Consider the following 9,689-nt stretch of genomic DNA (forward strand, 5'->3'; position numbering starts at 1 on the left):
CACGTGAAAGGTGATAATTAAGTAACAAAAGAATCAACAGTGGGAAAGGAAAGCTGAGGAGCTCAGAGAGGAGGCCGACGCACCGCAGACTCCCATCATCAACAGAAACGCTGGAAAGCCGCGCAGCACAGACGCAGCACAGATGCAGCACGGACGCAGCACAGACGCAGCACGGACGCAGCACGGACGCAGCACGGACGCAGCACAGACGCAGCTGTTGCCTCTGAAACAGTGTTGACGGCTTCTTGTGGCTTTAAGATGTGGAAATTCGTTACAGTGTTTTAATCTGGCTCTTAGAAACACAGTAATCAACTGTATTGTACTGGTGAAATTGACTCTTGAATCCTGCAAAGGTTGTGCTCGTGCCTGGAATTTGATAAAGAACCTCCACTGGAATAAAAATGACTCCATATTGAATTAAATCACATTACCAGGCTTACACGGCCGCATTCTCTTCAGCTGTAGAAGTGAACAAATTGGAGACATCTTAAGAAGTATCTGTTTACCTTGACTAACTGTTGGGTTTGATGTTTAATACCCTCTTCACACAAGTATTTATTTCCTTTGCCGTTTACGCAACAGCTCTAAAAGTTCTGTAGTTCCCAGGCTCGGCCACTAGTTGGCGGTGTGTCCGTCTGCGTTTTCCACATTTACACGTTGGCGAAAGCTGGATTGTTTCTAAAAAAAATTTTTTTAAAAAATCCTTCAATGTGTTCAAAATGTGTCGTCTTTAGGAACTTAAGAGTAAATAGGGGCCTATGGAGAAATAATTGGGGTCCAGGTTGTTCCACCTGCACCATTCTGCAGAACTATTCCAATTTAGGCGCTAAAACAAAGAAAAATAAACTGAAATAACACTAAAAGCTTCATTTTAGAGGGGGGGGCAAGGTCATATTATCAGGCTGCAGCAAAACATATAAGGAATATCTCCTGTGAATGGCAGAATGCTGGGATCCTAATTTAAATTCTTTACTTCAGTCGTGTATAATAAATGATTTGTAGCACAGTAACTTAAAAATAACTTATAGACTTTTCACCTGCTTCTCTTTTTAATCATAATCTCATACTTCGCTCACATTAGCACGAGTGTGTGCAGCAGGCACGACCGCGCGCACGCAAACAAAGCTGCAAACGTGCGCTTCGGCGCGCAAAAGATCAAAACCGAGACTGAAACGGCTCCCAAGAAATGTGCTGAGATTAAGGGGATTAAAAGTCATGAGGCCCCGGCAGCAGTGAGAGTGGAAGGAGTCGTTCTCGGCTTCCCTTTACCTGACACACTTAATCTGTCTCACTAAATCAGCACTGTAAACTCCTTCTGTCCTCACTTCCTTTTCTCCTCTTTTGTAACGTCATCACTACTTTGATAACTTACGGACTTCTCCAACTTTCCCTTTTCCAACTGCTCGTCGCTCTTTTCTCTCTAAAATCACATTTTATACGGATCATTTCAAGCTTTTTAATCTCAATATATGGACAGTAAATTTCGTAGATTTGGCCTTCTTGTGTATTAAACTGCATCTGCAGGCACAGAGCTGGTGCCCCCCGTCCCTCTTCTAATGCATGTGTGCGCTATAAAAGCTGCGTCAGAGATAATTGAGAGTGCGTGTGCACAGTTCATCGAGTCTGAGAGAGTCCGATAGTATCAGTGAGGAGGCGGATCCCCGCCCTGCAGCCGGGCTGCGGGGTTAGAGGGCCTCATTAGCTGACCATCAGAGGCTCTAACTCACTGAGGGAGACATCAGCCCGTTCTCTCCGCCTCGGTGCCCCCAAATGTCCTCCTGGTCGGCCCGAATAACACATCGGCCTTCTGCACTTGCTCACTCTCCCTGTCGGAACAGGCAGTGTGGAGGCACGAGGACCAGGGGCTCAAATGGTACAGAAACCTTGTGTCTTAGCAACTGGCTTTAGGATAGCTGCTGTTTCTCAGAGTGTAATTTGGATACTGTAACTTGAGTTGGTCAGTCCACATTTAAGGTTTTAGCCACGTTACGGAAGAGATATCCATGAAATGAGACAGCAGAGGCTCTGACCTTTGACCACAAACCACTCAGGGGATCTTTCAAACCTTTTCTCTGCTTGCTTTGGTTTGATGAACCATTGCAAAGGTGCAAGTTCAGAGCCTCTGGGCATCCAGAAGTGGCACCCCTTCTCTTTATTTATCCTTCACCTCAGAGTCGTTTCTTTGGGATGTCAGAGGCCTTTAAATGAAATGCACTAATTGCGAGGCAAAGCGCTGAGACGAGGGTTTTACAGCGGGCTCAGATGTGTGCGCGCGTGGCGTGTTGTGTTGTGTAGGTTTCTACGGAGGGTTCGTTAATTTCCCTGTTTTGATTTTCAGGTTTGAGGGTTAATGTGCTGCGGAGGAAGGTTATTTTAAACACATCATTGAGTCCCTTTATCCACTGTCAGTTTGCAGTCGGGTCATTACTGAGAAAAAAAATCTCCTTCATTAACCTTAACATAATTACTCCCCCCCACCCTCCCACCCCCCGTCTCCACCCCGCGCATGAATCTCTGATGAGCTGATACACATCTGTAAATAAAAGGTTGGATATCTGTTCGTGTATCATGGCCGCTGAGCAAATGCACTCAAACTAAGGGATGAACACATCTGAATTTGGCAGGTCAAAGGTCACCATATCCTCAATATCCTCAAGGACTGTTTTGGTTTTCGCTTTTTCTTTTATATTACATATTGAGTTCTGTCAAGTAGTTTCTCGAAGTTTGAACGACCTCGATTAGTCCATAAAACTTGATGACGAAAAGTCATTTGACAAAGTGGAAGAGCAGACGTGACAGACGTGAAGCAGGGAGAACGTGACAGGTTGGGCGCTAAAACAAAGTGCGTGAATAAAAGGAGGTCGTGATCTTAAAGGGCTGCGATGTAGAACTTCACACTGTGACACTGATACGTATACTACACACAGAATTTATATAGATATATAAATATAATACTGCTATATGATGTGGGTCCTTTGATTTCCTTTACTCCATTTGCCAGTGCTAAAAGCATCAGTCTGCATAAACTGCACTCTCCTCATGCACGTGGTATTATTTTCTGCAGCTTTCTGCGCAACTTCTGGAATAAACGCAGCCTGAAGCGTTCATTCAACTATGCACTTATTATTGCTAGGTTGCCAATACAAGACGAGCTAGCAATGCGCAGCGTAATGGACTTTGCCAAGCTGCTGGGCAAAATAAAAATGAGGATATCAGCAACCAACCATGAATAAACACTGGCCTACAAATCTACTGTCATATTACAGTTACTAATCTTTCTTGCTGCCTTAAAATCCTCATTACCATATAACCAATAAATGCATGACTGAGTCATGTAACATGTTTACGTGAAAGAGGTATTAATAGCATTGGAGTTGAAATGTAGGAAAGGCCTTTCAAATGCATCAGAAATACTTAAATGTAAACCAAATCACACATATCATGTGATATTAAAGCCTCTTGGACACTAAAGTGAACCTCAAAATGGCCACAAAGGAGCTGGAAGACAACAGCAGAACACAGAGTGCCAGAAGCACCACAGAGATAGAAAATAAAGCCCCCAAAAATCCAATCAAATCAGTATGTTTGCAAAAATAGTCCAATTACGCTCTGTCATCACTGACAGCTCCGCAAAATATCTCCAAAATCACTGCAGATGATGATGCACGCGCTCAGTCCCACAGTGAGAAAAAGGAGAATTATTTACCCAACTCCCGACAGATGCCAATCTCCTGAAATAAAAGCAGGAAACTATTCTGGGGCAGAAGAAGCAGGTTCCATTCAAGCAGGCGCCGAAACGCGGGGAGGGAAATGGAAGAGGTGAGGCCAAATCATTTTCAGCTGGCCAGCCAGTGTTTGTCCATTTAGGGTTGGCCACGTGTGCGGAGGAGGAAATGCCAAAATAATTACGCCATTAGCAGCTCATAGGGTTCAGTGTTTGGACAAACTTCGCTAATTAGATGCACTTTCCCATCCAAATCTGCATATGAATGATCAGAAATCAGCTCAAACAAGGGTAAAACCCTTTGTTGTTGCTCCTTTTTTGTGATTGGCACCGATTTAAGGTCAAAGGCCAATCGGTGGGCTCGCGCCTGCTCATCAGCGGACGGAACCTGACAAAAACAAAAGAATAAAACCCAGATGGATCCAGGAAAAACATGGTGTTGACTGGGCTCCCTTGCTTTTACATTGTTAGCTCCCTCCACCGTTCTTCCCAGGATCTCGGAAGCTCGGCGGAAGCCGTCTGTAACCCTGGCAGCTGTCGGAGACGCTGTTGTTTCAGGAAACCGCAGTCGAGGCCAAATCAAAGCGATTCGCTCGCCATTCACACACCTGCAATGTGAAATGGAATAATCAAGTGCCCATTGAATTTAGTCTGATAAGGAATGTACACCTATATTGCCCTGTGAGCTGAACACACACACACACACACACACACACAGGTTTGCAGCGTGTGACAGAGACAAACACACATGGAGACAACATAAACCCGGCTCAGTGGAATCAGGAGTCACATGGGGGCAAACTGAGATTTACTGTTGATGATTTTCCCTGAAAGACATGTCAGAACTCCTTTACCTCTTCTTCTATTTACCTACACACACACACACACACACACACAAAACCCCAGGGCTGTAATCAGGGAAATGTTCTAGCAAATTTGTTGTGCAATGGCAGCCCCAAAGGAGGCCGAGTAATGACGCATTACCGCAAAACACGCGGACACGAACGCACCCTCCTGCACGGCCAACGAGGTCGTGTCGTCCGCATTGATACGGATAAAAAGAGGAAGGCGAGCTCCACAACACGTGAAGGATGAAACAAGGTCGCTTCTTTATTGGCAGCTTTTGGTTGCGGGGGGAACCGTTTCATCATGAAAGTGTTCGCCGGGGAAAAACCAGGCGGTTGGTTCAGGTCTGAACGACTGGGTTGTGGTGGTTTTAGAGCAAAACATGCCGACAGTTGGGAGGTCGGATTCAATTTCATATTATGTAAACACGGACAATGTTCAGTGCACGGAAGAGGTTCTTTAGGATGCAACCAGACAGGCTGATCTATACTGTGCGGTAGAGGCGATGTGTGTGTCAGCCGTTTCCATGACACTGATTGAAACATAATCAACTGTATTTCATACATATGCAAGAAACCCTGATCACATATAGTGGCTTTACATTTTCTCTGTCCGTCATCCTGTCAGCGCTCACGTCAGAGGTCGGAACTTTTGATCTTATCAATATTAATTTTCCTGTAAAAAACGAGGGAGCCAAGCAAGATGGGCTGCCCCCCCCCACCCCCCACACACACACACACACACACACACAATAAAGTGGTGGGTGAAGCAGAATCCAGGCGTTCGCTTCACTAAACAATAATCTGTAAAATGAGTAGAATGCCAACATGAAGGCTGAAAATCCTCTGAAAGCCTCAACCTGCTTTAACCACGATGTCTGATCTCATTACCAACGAAAGCGGGTTGTTGATTTGGCCACAACGTTCAGGCAGATGGAGGTCGGACGGAGATGAAATCTCCGTTCACCTCCTCCAGCCTCTCGCCCTCGCCTCCTCAGGAGGCTTTTGTCTCTCCTCCCGCCTGTGCACGCTGCATCCTCCAGCCGCCTGAAACGCTCTCCAGAAGGAAGGCTGCAGTGAAGATGGCACGGCAGCTTTCATCGCTGATAATTTGACATTGTTAATGGTCCGGCTCACAGCTTCTCCCTTCCATCTCGCGCGCCTCTCCGCTTCGCCGTTATCTCGGCTGCTCGCCGTGGAGCCGCGCTTTCAGATGGATGCGTGGGCACGCGTGCGCTGAGCACATTACGCAAAAACAAAAAACAAACTGGGCACAATGGCTGCCCCGCCGCACCGTAACCTTTGGAGCTTATCCGACATCTGCGCACAGCGCAAAGACCACGCAAGCGTGCACGATTCACTCACACGCGCCGGGCCGCCGGATCTGATGGGATCTGAGTTCAACGCTATATTATTTTCCTGTCCCCGGGCTCAGCTCCAATCAGAACCAGCTGCTGATAATACACAGGCAAAGTTCTGCTCAAGGCGCACACACGCAGACACACACAGGGCCGCCTTTGAGAACACACAGAGGAACGGTTCCAGTAGCCCTACTGGAGGATTTACAGATAGCAGAGATACGCTCACTTAGATGGCCTCTGTGGCTGCTGCTGCTGGAGGCTCTGAGGAGGCAGAGGTGACGGAGGGGTGGAGGGACGCCTGGAGGGATTAAGGAGGCTGGTTTAGGGAGATAGAGGAGGGATTCCAGATGGGAGGATCTTGGAGCGCGTGAAAAGATGAAGAGGAGGTCACAAACACACGTGGCACCTGCCGTGTACCCGACAAGGAGCAGAACAAAAGGAATGGCTGAGTTTGATTTGATGAGCGGAACTCAGAAGTGGTAAACGGGTTTGGTTCCGTCTCGTCCGTAGGAACGTGACATGAATTTTAGCCTTCCGTACAGACCTCTAGGCAGTCGGGAATCCAGAAACTGCACGTGGAACATGACCAAAATCCCCAAAAGTTATACTTTGGAAACATAACCAAAGTTATCGAGTCAAGGTACGAGGTCCAGCTAGAGAGAAGGCCGGTACACAAACCTGGCTAATCTGCTGCATCGGGCAGCACCCAAAACCATATAGTATGGTTTAAAAAAAGAAGCTGAAGTGACAGAGCAAACCATGGTTAATGTGTGTTAAACTAAGACCAGTAGGTTTTTAATATCCATCTCTTTTCTGTGTGAGGTAATTGAGTACTGAGATACTCTTATCGATTGTTTGCTTTGAAACATCATAATTTCAGCCAATTTGAACACTTTTACACACCCAGGCAGTTAAGCACTTGGCCGTTCCAGTTGTTCCCTCTCTCTCCTTCTGAATCCCTTCATTATTCTGGTTCATTCATATTCTGTTCTGCATTACCATGTTTCCATAATGCATGTCTCATTTGTACTGTCTTCCTCACCTCCTTCAGCACGATGTTGCAACATAGTGATGCTGAGTGGTTGAGAATGGCAACTCTGCTGTGGTCCGACGCTCGCGCCCCTTTGGAGAGAAGAGAGGAAGGAAGAAGTGAACAGAAGTGGTGATCTTAGAGGACTAACCTTTAACACTGATCATTCAAACTGAAAAACTTTCAGAAGTACCTTTGTTTCCTTCACCTGACATTTATTTAATCAATTTAAAACAAAAGGTGGAACATCCAAGGCCTCGATGTGCACAATAGACAAAACAGAGGGGAAATAAACACTTTGCAGTTTAAAAATCTCATTTAAAAAAACCTAAAAAATGTCAAGAGTGAAAGGAAGTGACACTGACCTGGTGATATTGAGTGTTTTATTTATTCACTTGTGTCAGGCCTAGTTTATACAGCATTAAACTTTTATTGGCTTTTCTAGCATCATCATATTAAATTAGATTTTTAGTTCTGAGACCATTTACCCCCAAGGGCTTCATAAAATTATAAACAAATAATTACTCGCCATTACTAAGACATAAAAAATAGGAACATTTGTACGGTTAAAAGGTAAAAAAAAAAAAAAGGCAGAGTAAACAAACAGCCGTGTACTTGGTAATCAGAAACCAACCGTACATCCAGTCCACATCCGGTCCACAACCGGTCCACATCCAGTCCACATCCGGTCCACATCCGGTCCACATCCGGTCCACATCCAGTCCACATCCAGTCCACATCCGGTCCACATCTGGTCCACGTTCGTGTGTTGCGTCACACCTGACGACACCCTTTAGCGCCCGTTTATATGAGCCAGAAAAGTATCGACCGAATCGTTATTTTATCAGTTTAAAATATACAGTTGGTGTAACATTTTTATGAGTCTCACACTAAAAATTTAAAGAAATAAAAATGTTGAAGTACCTGTAAAATGTCCACCTCGGCAACATCTGACCACGGTTAGAACGTTCCGGCTGGGTGGGTGACCCCCCCCTCCCTGATAAACAAACTATCTGAAAAATACGCATTAAAATGTACAGTTTTTTTTTTTAAATGATTTTACCGAAACGTATCCAAGCATTATAGACATTAGTACAAAATAAGTAATGAGAAAATAAGTACAAAAAAACAACGCGTGGTAGATTTAAAAAGGAAAAATCCGTATTAGCTTATTAGCATGTAGCACACGCACTTGTTATTCGCCAAGATCTGAATGTAAATAAATTGCCACCAGTTAAAATCTTAATTCCTTTACATTTTGGAGAAACATCACGGTTGACAGTTCTGGTACAACAGGTTGCTGCAGAGCTGAATCAACCATGACAGCTTTTCCAAAACCACTTATTTGAATGTGTTGTACAAAAGTAGTAGAAATCACCTCAATTCTTCACCCCACGGATACGTTTAACTGAGCCTGGTAGAAATGCTAAAAGACAGGTCCATTTTTCTTTTGTGGCACTCAATCCAACATAAGTCTGCTCAAGACGCTCAGAACCTCAGGAGACATTCAGGGCAACGTCCACAGTTTTGAACTTGACCCCACATCTTGATGTCCAGGTGACAAATGGGAGGTTTGTTGGTTGTTTGGAAAAGATGGCAAAAACTAAGGACATAAGGGGAGACTAAGATCATATTCTACATTGGAACAGTGGGCACTGACCAGTGCATGGCAGCATCCATGGAGCAGCACTTATCCCCTACGCACCATGGAACAAGTACTGCACGCCAATATGTTCATTACATTTTCCTCAATACATATTGATTTAATGTTGGAGAGCGTGAACAGAATCATATAACAATCCAATCATAAGAGCACACTGAGCAGGAGCGACATCAGTGTGAAAGGTGAAATCTATTTCTGATGGCCCGCTTTTTAAAAAAGGGAGAGAGCAAAGGTCAACGCTCACAGCGACAGCGCAGAATGACTAATTAAGATTTCACTCCGCACAACTGACAAAAAAAAAACCATGACAATCGACCATCTGTCGTCGCACCGCGGCACAGAATCAGTTTGTCTTCTGTCCTTTAGTCCAGCTGTCCGTTGACTTCAATCCAATGCTTTTAAAATACATCAACCTTGAAACATGTCATTAAATACTTGTGATTATTCTTCTGTTTGGTTTGGTGGGTCTTTATTGGTCACTACACATCGACAACGTGCAGTTTCGTAGAATCGCTACAAAAAAGTGGGGACAAAAGTGCTTCCTGCTTGGCCAGGAAGATAAATTCATGTATGCTTATTAGCTTTTTTTGTGGCCATCCCGTGTGCAGCAGGCAAAAGCAAACACCAAAATGGCCATGCCTGCAGAGTCCAGGCTTTAATTCAGCTGACAGGCAGCCAAAGGTTTTGTGATATGCCCAGGAGTTAGGCCAAGCTCTACCTCAAATGTGATTAATACAATTTTGAAATGTAGCTCAGAATAATTGGGAAGCAGGGGAAACACGCAAAACACAACGATAGATGGTTACTTTAGCGTGTTTAATAGGGAAAAAAGGGCTTGTTTTAGTCTAAGGCTTTAATTAGTGAAGTTAAAAACAACAGAGTGCCATGAGTCAGTGGTTAATCTAATAAATTATGCGTTCCTACCCTGGTTGCTGTACAGACCTTTGGGCTTTGGCATTTATACAAAAGCTAACAATTTAAATCGGCCACACAATACTGGAGAGAGGCACAAACACAAAATAAAGATAAGTAGAACATCTCCAGCCTCATATGTGCACCTGAACGC

The sequence above is a fragment of the Takifugu rubripes genome, chromosome 6, assembly GCF_901000725.2.
Source record: "Takifugu rubripes chromosome 6, fTakRub1.2, whole genome shotgun sequence".
Taxonomy (NCBI): domain Eukaryota; kingdom Metazoa; phylum Chordata; class Actinopteri; order Tetraodontiformes; family Tetraodontidae; genus Takifugu; species Takifugu rubripes.